The 10,983-nt window shown below is 36.8% G+C and overlaps 1 protein-coding gene across 3 annotated transcripts in view; it reads right to left on the bottom strand.

The window, feature by feature from the left end:
• LOC138176129 (serine/threonine-protein kinase 38-like) overlaps nt 1-10,983 on the bottom strand; it is a 120,918-nt gene that overhangs the window by 97,865 nt on the left and 12,070 nt on the right. The gene's annotated exons all lie outside the window — the stretch shown is intronic.

Raw genomic sequence — 10,983 nt, 5'->3', positions numbered from 1 at the left:
AGATAGATAGATAGATAGATAGATAGATAGATAGATAGATAGATAGATAGATAGATGTGACTGAGGTTCCAAAGTAAATATAATTGGGTGGTGGTAGACAAATGGCTCCATAGAAAACAATGAATTTATAGTTAACCCTCTTTGGAGTTGGAAATACAGCTTTGAGTCAATTTCTTCTCCTGAAATTCTATGAGCTGCCTTTTAGGAATCCCTGGTAAAATAACCAATACTTCCCTCTCACATCAAAATCCCAAGATTACTTGACACAACACACATGTCATCTAGAAAATTATTCTTTGAAAGATTATCAACAAAGATTTAACTTTAAGATATATGAGAAAGTAACTTCCTCTCACTACAAGCAAGACTGCCAATACAGCAAGATTTCTTAAGAGTGGGAATTCCCCTGTAATGGCAGAGTCCAAACAATAACTTAAGAGATGTCATATAGAATTGCCTGAGGTTGAGAAAGGTTTTGTGATTGCCCAGGATTACGCATCTAGCAAATGTCAGAGAAAAGATTTGAACCCAGGTCATTGGATCAGGGATCACAGATTTCAAGGTGGACATGACCTTAAAGGTCATTGAGTTCAACACCTCATTTTACAGATGAGGAAACTGAGGCAGAGAGGTTTAAGTGTGTTTAAAAGTTAGGGATTATATATGTTGTTCTTAATGGTATAAATGACTAATATAGTCCTGGTGTCCATTCTCCATATGAGCCAATGTGCTTTTCTTTGTTTCATGACCACAAAATGGTTCCACTAATCCTGTCTACTTCAATTCAATTCAATTTACTGGGTTCTTACTTGAGACAATGTACTGGACTAAGAGCTTAAGCCATGGGTTCTTAAATTTTTGTGTGTGTGTCATGGACTCCTTATGGATCCCTTCTCAGAATAATGTATGGAAAAGCATAAAATACATAGGATTACAAAAGAAACCAATTACACTGAAATGCAGCTATGAAATTTTTTTTTTATAAAATAACAACCAGATTGCAGATGTCAGGTTGTATTAAAGGAAATATAAAAATATAGAAGACAAATTCCCTGCCCTCAAGGAAATTAGTCTCATAGGGCTACAGTAAGCAAAAGTAGAGAATTTATAGAAAAACAATTTGATTAAATTATTCTTAACTGGTTCTTTAAAACTTGGTATGTATGAATTTTTACAATCGCCAATCTTCTTGAATACTCATGTTCTATGACAGGTTTTCAGATCATGGATGCTTAAAGAAAGGTGAATAAAAAACAAGCCTTTTTTTCCAACTTATAAGAGGCTATTACTGATTTCCAGCCAAGATGATTGATTACCTGAATAGACTCAGGTGGCCAGCTCCTAAACCTACTCTTGGAAAAAGTTTAAATATTGATCAAGAAATCCAGTGATGATCTACAGTACTTCCACTTTAGAACTGCACTTGCACACACACACACACACACACACACACACAGAGAAAGAGAGTGAGAAGCAATTCCATGAGCAATAGAAAAGGGGATTGCCAGCAAAGACACAATCCACTGTCAAACAAATCACCATCAACCCAGCAAGACTAGAGACTGACCTGAGAGAATTCTGGAAAAGGAGAGGGCTTAAAAGAGGACAAAGAATGGCAACAACCAGTGTGGTGTCCTTATGGTTAAGTGGTGTGTGCAGCTCTCAGAGAGGGACACCTTCTAGATCCCTCAATATCCAGTACTCTGAAATTCAAAGATGTGGGAGGAGGAGTGTACAATGTAATTCTGAGAAGGTGAAGATCAGCAGAGAACCCCACCCAAAAGGAGGCAGAGTTAGACCTGGAGCAAAGCCTGAAAAGATAGATAAACACAAAGATACAGATCACTATAAAGATGTATAACAGACCCAGATGCCCAAAAATCCAACTTAGAAGGAAAAAGTAATAACTAACAACTGTAAGCAGAAAGACAAAGAAAAAAATTGATCTTCCACAAGAACTACATGACAACCTAAAAGAAAGGAAGGGATAAAAAAAAAATAAACTATTTGGAGGAAAGAACTAGAAGGAAAATAAATAGTGTAGAACAGAAAGTCACTTACGCAAGTAATGAACTCCACAAAAATCAGAACAGACCAAACCAAAATCAATGACTCCAGAAGATAGCAAGAAATATTAGCACAAAATTGAAATATTCAAAAAATGGAAGGAAATATATGGAATCTGCTATATGACCTGAAAATGGGTCAAAGAGAGATAATTTAAGAATCACTGGGCTCCTTGAAAAACCAGTATCTTTTTTCAAAAAAAGCTTGAACGCTAGCTCAAGAAATGATAAATGAAAACTGCCCAGTTCTATTAGAACCAGAGCACAAAGTGAAAACAGAATCCATCAATCATCTCCTGAAAGAAACCCACAGAGGAAAAGTGCCAGGAATGTCATAGCCAAATTCCAGAGTTTCCAGATCAAAGAAAATATATTTCAGTCAGCCAGAAGGAAAAAGTTCAATTTCAAAGGAACCAATCAGGATCACACAAGACTTAACAGCTTCTACTTCATAAAGAGAAGAGAACTTGGCATTCAATATTAAAAAAAAAAAAAGACATAAGCAACCAAGATTAACTTACTTGAAAAGGTGATTAAAACTCTACAGGGAGAAATTGGATTTTCAAGAGAACTTTCAAACATTTCTGATTTAAAAAAAAAAAAGACCAGAGCTGAATAAAAATTTTGAAAGGCTTAGTTCTGTATGTCAAGAGAAAAGTAAAAAGAAAAGGCAACAGAAATGATTTCAGAGAATCCTGAGAAATATGAACTGATATAGAAGGAAGTGAACAGAAAAAGAATAATCAGTAATACAAAGACAGCAATGTAAACAAAAACAATTTTGAAAGATTTATAAATTCTTATCAAAGTAATGACCCTCCCCCACACACACACACATCGCCCTGAGATCTCAGACTCAATGTGTGGAAAGAAATATTTTTTTGGCCATGATGTAGGTATGTTTTGCTCTACTATAGTTATTACAAGGATTTTGCTTTTTTTCTGTGGTTTGTGAGAGTGAAGGGGAATAGCTATGGTAATGACCGAAATAAAAAGGAAGAAAATTTAAAAGAGGAGGGGCATTATAACATTTTTAAAAGTAAAATACTTTTTTAAAGAAAGCAGAATGGAAAAGGTTTCTTACATGTGGTTTCATACAAAAGGTTTAATATACAATTTTCTTTTTTGTGTTCTACTTTGTATATTGAAATGCTCATTTTCAGGGCGGCTAGGTGGTGCAGTGAGTAAAGTGCCAGCCCCAGAGTCAGGAGGACCTGAGTTCAGTTCTGGCCTCAGACACTTAACACCCACACACAAAAAACTAGCTGTGTAACCTTGGGCAAGTTACTTAACCCCAATTGCCCTCTAAAAGGCAAAAAAAGAAAATGCTCATTTTCTGCATCTTTAAAGTTTAAAACAATTTTTTTCAAAAAAAAATTTTTCATAACTGGCAATAAATCGATGAATGCCAGCAAACTTGCCACAAGTCAACTATATATGGTAGAATGTCTTTTATGTTTGGACCTTGAGGTTACAGCCCAAAACTATGTATGTATTTATGTGTGTGTGTATGTGTTTATACATACAAATACACATATTGGGAAAAAAGTGGTACTAGAGGACAAACAGTGGATGCTATATTTACCATCTTTCATGCTCCATGATTTTGGTGCTAATGGAGAGAGACAGATTTTTAGAAGGCCCAGCTCTGTCATTTCCTCCTCATCAAGTGGCAGTTGGAAAAATATAGGTGCTCAAAAGACATCATGCCAGGGGCGGCTAGGTGGTGCAGTGAATAGAGCACTGGCCCTGGAGTCAGGAGGACCTGAGTTCAAATCCAGCCTCAGACACAACACAAAAACTAGCCATGTGACCTTGGGCAAGTCACTTAACCCTAATTGCCCTCCAAAAAGCAAAAAAAAACAATAACAACAAAATACATCGTGCCACTCTGAACATTCCTCTTCTTGGAAGACACAGAAAATTGGGATTGGTTAATACTTAGATGGGTGACTACTTGGGATGCTCTAAGTTTTTAGCTGGTTTCTGTAGTGTAGTGGTTATCATGTTTACCTAAAACAAGAAAGGTCCCCAGCTGGATACCAGGTAAAAACAATGCAAGGTAACAGGTTAAGTTTTATGAGGCAGTATAGTATAGGCACAGGAGTCCATGACACTCCAAGGACTGAACACTGGTTTGGCAGATCGGATGCTAGACTTGGTGTGGCTTTAATCATTTGTGAAATGGGGGGAATGGCCTAGATGTCCTCTGAGACCCCTTGTTCTAGACTTCTGATCATGTGGCACAGCTATTCCTCCTTCCCCAGCGATCCTTTCACCTTGCCTCCAAGACTGACATGAGCTCCATTCCCCTGTGCTCTCTCTACACTCAAGTGGTCATAAAGGAGATGAGGTATGAGTAGGAGGTTGAATCAGCACAATCCTGTACTGGAAAAACTTAAGGCATACATTCCAATAGTGAGTCAGTAGTATCTAAAGATACCACATTGGCATAGAAAAACAGTGATATGCCACCAAGGGGCAGTTGACCTTGGAGTCAGGAAGACCTGAGTTCAAATCCAGCCTCAGACACTTACAAGCTATATGACCTTGGGCAAGTTACTTGACCTTGTTTGTCTTAGTTTCCTCATCTGTAAAATGAGCTGGAGAAGGAACAGCAAACCACTCCAATATCTTTGCCAAGAAAACCACAACTGGGGTCACAAGGGGTCAGTCATGACTGAAAGATTGAACAATATGCCACCAAGAATGGAAATGTTGTATTTATTTGATTTTAAATTGATGTCTAGATGAAGTAAAAAATGAAGTCTATAAGTGTCTGCTTTCTTGTAGGGACTGGGGAAGCATCATAATCCTATTCTCATCCCACAAATCCACACCCCCATTTTACCTGGCTTCTTACTATCCTGTTTGTTCCAGCTCAGTAATAAGATTACTAGGGATTGAATGGCCTCCCAAGGTCATCCCTATTTGTCATCTCTGATCTCCTCTTCAGCAACGGATACTTAATAAAATGAGTAGTTAGAATATTTAGCTTACTGTCACCTAGAAGAATTTCAGACTTTTTCCCCTTCCTTAAGGTTTATTTTAACTATATGGTGAAGTTATTCACTGGTAAAGGAAAATGGTAGAAGTTCTGATTAAAGTCACACATATTACAAAACAATGGGAAGAGGAAACAAGGACTGTAACTCTAAGCTTTCTTTATGAACAAATCTCACTTTTCAAACTTTTAATATTCCCATTTATTAAGAGAAATCCATGCTTTTGTCTTTTTTTAAAAAACAAATGCAACAAGTATTTTAGAGATTTAGAGCATCAAAATAGCCTCAAAGTAATTCTTTTCATTTTAGGAATCCATCATTAAGTATTCTTCAGATCATGTGATATCAAAGCTTTCTACCTGGTTGAGGGCTTTTTATTCTAGCAACACAAAAAAATGAAGTCACACTTATTAACTTCCTTAGGTTTATTCAGTAAAGTGAAAGACAATCTTGCAGAAAAAGAGAAGCTTTCAGGGAGAATAAGAGGAACTAACTATCTGACTTCAGTTGAGCCGGATCTCACATGACTAAATCCACTAAATATCCTTTTGTTCCTCTCAGTGAAGTCTGGGAAATACATACCTGGTTAGCCTCAAGTTCCATTTTTATAACTACTGAAGACTCCCCCAAAGTCTTCCAAGCCCATCTCTACAAGTTAAACCTTCTGTTACAAATTCTTCTTTGTGCATTCAAAATAAGGCCCTGGAAATGTTTGCTAATATTTAAAAATTAAAGCTAATATTCCTCAATTTCTGCTTAATTCCAAAAAGTAAAAAGTGTGATACTGAGACATGTCTGGGAATTTTAACTATTGAGGTTAGTTTAATTTTTTTTCAACTCTGAAAGTTGCAAGTAAGATTTGCCTCATATGCTTTTTGCAAGAGTATATCTCCAATGCAGAAGCAGATTGTCAGCAGACCAAACTAAATACAAACATGGTATCACTAAATGGCTCCTAAAATAGATGATGGTGGCACCTGAACATTTGCTGCCTATCATACAATATTCTTTAACCAACCAAAACAAAAAAAAATCATTAAAAACCAAGCATCAAGTGCCTACCACGTGCCAGGCATCATACAAATATTATCACATTTGATGTTCCCTCATTTTACAGATGAGGATACTAAGGCAAAAAGAGGTAAAGTGAGTACTTGCTCAGTTATTTTAACTAAAGCAGATTTTAACTCAGATCTTCCTGACTTTGAGCCCAGCACTCAATCCACTGGACACATTGTGACCATTCTTCCAGCCCATTTTTCTTTTATTTCTTTCACTTCCATTCTCTTCAGGACACCAATAACACTTTTTAGCTCCCCTAATCACACTAAAGAATAATATAACTGCCAACACTTGGTCTAGAAATTCAAAGGATGTGATTCTAATTCAAACAGCCCATTAATTTGTGTCATATAACTATGTCCTGCTTCAGCTTTCCAGTCAACAAGGCAGAGAAAAGAATAAGACCTATAAAAAGTAGACCTGTGAAACAGGAGAAAATATTTGGTGACCTTGCATCCCTTCTAGCCACAGGAGTCTAAAGTACTAAACAAATACAAAGTACTTCTTCAAAGTGGCTTTCAATGTTAAAATCGTCTAAAATATCTTGGCTTTTTGAATTTTTTTCATTTAATTCCAAACTTATTCTGGCCAAAAAAAAATCTATAAACAATGTATGATATCACTTAAATTAAAAGGTAGAGTCCTACTTTTTAAATATTATAAAGTGTTATTCTATGTTATTAAAAAAAATAAGTGGCAATGCGGGAAATAGAGGAGAAGAGGATAAAAAGCAATTAACAATCAGAGACAATGACTTAGCCTAGGTATATCTTTAAGAAAACTTTTAAGAGTGTGGCAAAACCTTAAGATGAAGCTAATGTTAAATTTCCTTCTAACTACACTCTCCTCAGAGCAGATAATCATGAATTCTGGTCACTCACTGCTTCTAGGCTCCATTTTGATTTATGCCTTTGGGAAATTCCAGTAGCTCAATTCCATTCCATTCAAAAGACAATTATTAAAAGCCTACTGCGTTGAACCCTAACTTCTCTCCTGAGCATCAGTCTCACATCTCCAACTTCCCATCAGACATCTCAAAATGGGTACCCTGTAGACATCTTAAACTCAAAATGTCCAAAACTAAACTCTTTATCGTTCCCCTCCAACACTCTCCCTCTCTTAGCTTTCCTATTACTCTGATACCTAGGCTCTCACCATCCTTCTGGTCACCCAAGCTCACAACTTTTCTGACTCTTTGCTCTCTTTCAGCCAACCCCACTCCCATATCCAATCAGTTGCCAAGTCCTGTTGATTCCACCATTGCTGCATCTCTCATATACTCCTCTTTCTCCCCTTTGACACTGTCACTACCCTGGTGCAGTCCACTGTCACCTCACAACTAAAATACTGCAACCTGCTTCCTTGCCTAGAGTCTCTCACCACTCCAGTCCATCCACTCAGGTGTCAAACTGAACTTCCTCAAGTTCTGCAAGTCTGATTGCATTACCACCATATTCAATAAACTCCAGTGACTCCCTATCACCTCCAGAGTCAAATATAAAATCCTGTCTGACTTCTATACCCTGAACCTTTCCTACCTTTACAATCTTCTTATACCTTACTCCCTTCTACATATTTTGAAATCCAATAACACTGACCTCTTCATCTCCTGACTTCCTTCAAATAGCAGCTAAAATCCCACCTTCTGCATAAAGCCATTCATGATCTCTAATTTTGTATTAATTATTTCTAATTTATCTTGCATATATCTTATTTGTACATGGTTGTTTGTATGATGTCTCTCCCATAAGACTGAGTCCCTCAAGAACAGGCTCTAGGTTTTCCTTTTTAACAGTGTCTGATACATAGTAGGTGATAATAAATAACTGTTGTATCAACTTGATTACTATGTACAAGATACTGAGCCAGATACTGGAGATAAAAAATAAAATATGGCATAATTCTTGCTCTCAAAAAATTCATATTTTAGTATAAAGAGTAAGACACATAAAAATAGTTATGATATAAGGTGGATAAGGCTAAAGAAGAGGTCAAAGTAGCAGGAGAAATCACCTCTAACTGGGGCTGGGAGAGAACAATGGAGGTTTCCTAGGATCAAAGGATGTGAAATTGTAAGGAAACTTAGAAAGTATCTAGTACAAATCTCTTCATTTTATTTTTTAACTTTTTTTTCCAATTAACAGGACTTTTTTTTTTCGTCTTCCTATATTGTTCTTCAGTGGGTGTGGATACCTGGGGGGGAGGTGGGGGAAGAGAACCCCTTGTAGCAGATATTCACAGTCAAGCAAGATGAATTTCCACATTTGGCCAGGTCCACAAATGTATGTATCTTGAGTCTATCACCTCTTTTATCAGGAGGCGGACAACATGCTTCATCATCAGTCCTTTGAAATTAAGATTGACCACTGTATCAATCAGAGTTTGTAAATCTTTCATGGTTGTCTTTAAAATATTAATATACATGCAGTTTTCTTGGTTCTGCTCACTTCCCTCTGCATTTGCTCCTACAAATCTTTCCAAGTTTCTCTGAACTTGTCCCCTCTCATTACTTATGTTACTATTACATTCATATGTCATAATTTGCTCTGCAATTCCCCAGTTGATGGGTACCTAAGTTCTAGTTCTTTGGTCTACAAAAAGTTGCTATAATTATTTTTGTGCATACGGTTCTCTTCTTCTTTCTCTATGTCTTTGGGGCAGGTCTGAAAGATATATTGCTGGGTCAAAGAGTATGCAAATTTTAGTGACTTATTGAGAGTCATATAGAGGCAGCTAGATGGTGCAAAGCATAGAGTCTTGGATGGAATCAGAGAGAAAACTCAGTTGGAACACTGTTTAAAACATTTACTAGCTCTGGGACCCTGAACAAGTGACTTAACCTCTCTGTTACAAAAATTCTTCATCTGTAAAATGGGCATAATAATACTTACCTCCCACTGTTGGTTTGAAGATCAAATGAGATAACATTTGTGAAATATTTTGGAAATCTTAAAGTAATATATAAATGGTAACTTTTATTATTGCTATTATTAACATTTGAGGGCATAATTCCAAATTACTTTCAAGAATTGTTGGACCAATTTAGAGCCCCACCAACATTGCATTGATGTTCCTGTTTTTCCCACAACTTCTCCAAGAGAAGTCATTTTCTATATTTTCATTTTCTATATTTTTGTTTTGACAATCTGATAGATGTGAAGTAGAACTTTGGAGTGGTTTTAATTTGTATTTCTCTAATTCTTACTGATTTGAAAGAGTTTTTTCATTTTTTTTCACTTCTTTCACGATTTCCTTTGAGATTTTCGATCTTTTGTTTTTCCAGATGAATTTTGCTATTATTTATTGCTTTATAAAATAAGCCTTTGGTAGACTGATTGATATGGCACTTAACAAGTAAATTAATTTAGGTGGTATTGCCATTTTTATTACATCAGTTCAGCCTGTCCATGAGCAATTAATATTTCTCCAATTATTTAGACTTGTCTTTATTTCTGCAAAGTGTGTTTTGCAATTGTATAGTTCCTGCATGTATCTTGATTGGTAGGCTTTGAAGTATTTGGTATATTCAATAATTATTTTAAATGGAATTTCTTTCTTTTCCTGATGGGTTTTTTTTTATATGCAGAAATACTTTCCTTCATTTTTACATGAAGAACCAGAGACACTGAGAAACAAAGTAATTTCTGTATGGTCCCCTAGCAGCCTATATAGACTAAAGAGTGTGCTTGGAAGAGTACAAGGTCTGGTCTGAAGTCAGGTGCCAAGTCCTTAAATGAATGGCATAATGAGCCCATTTCTCTCCAGCACAAAACCCTCCCTGAGATAACGGACAGGTAGAGAGAGGATAGATCTTGCTGTCAATAAAAGCTGAGTTTGAGACCTGACTCTACAATGTTACTAGACATATGGCCATACTAACAGGTAAGTTATTTAACCCACTCAGTGCCCCAGGGAGCTCCTTAACAACATGAGTTGTACAAGCAATGCTCTAACACTATAAGTAGTGGAGGTGTTTCCAGGTTGCTTCAGTGGAAAGACTAGCTACACTAAGAATTCCCTGTCCTGATAAAATCACAGGTGAAGCCCCCTTATCACTCTTTTCCACCTTCCTGCCTCTCTCTCCCCATCATGAAACAGCTTGATGAAGCTATTTTATGTCTAACTATAAAACTAGAAGAAGCAAGAAAGTTTCTTGAGGGAGACAACAGTAGGACATGCCTAGCAGGGCTTAGCTCCAGGGTGTTCCACCTCTTGATGGAGTTATTTTTTAATTTCCTCAATGTCTTATTAATATTGAATAGGTCAGTAGGAGAAAAAAGGAGAGTGTTTCAGGTTATGTAACTAACGGGGTAGAAAGGGCTGCTGTTGGCTGTGCCACCTTCTCCATAAAAATACCTTGTGGAGAATCAGAACATTTATTAATGTTCAATGTTATTATATTAATACATGCTAGTGTTTATAATGAGAAAAAGATGTTCCAGCAGCAACCAGTTTAGCAATCCAACATATAAATCTTCAAGTTCTGCTAAAATATCCCCATCTCCTTACCACCTTCCTCCTTTCAGGATTGGCTCCAGCCCCACCTAAACTCAGACCTACTATGCTCCCACCCACATGATAATCCTTCCCTTCCTCATCAAATGATCAGATCCTCACCTCTTCTCTGCTTTTCATTATACCAGAAGGAACCAGCTAATCTGGTTTTCTCTCCAGGAGTTTAATTGTAGAGATGACACCAGAGCTGACCAGTGAAGGAAGGAAAGGATCTCAACAGGTAGACCTGTGGGGGAAGTTCATTCCAGGCTTGGTGAACAGTCTGTGTGACAAACAGCTTGTGAAATACAAAGGCAGGAGAGGAAAATATGAGGAAAACAAATAATTGGAAAGGG

Source organism: Petaurus breviceps, unplaced genomic scaffold, assembly GCF_028583685.1.
Source record: "Petaurus breviceps papuanus isolate PSGF00001 unplaced genomic scaffold, PetGlider_PUasm1.0 81, whole genome shotgun sequence".
Classification (NCBI taxonomy): domain Eukaryota; kingdom Metazoa; phylum Chordata; class Mammalia; order Diprotodontia; family Petauridae; genus Petaurus; species Petaurus breviceps.
Note: the sequence above shows the minus strand (reverse complement) of the source record. Positions and strands in the feature narration are given on the sequence as shown.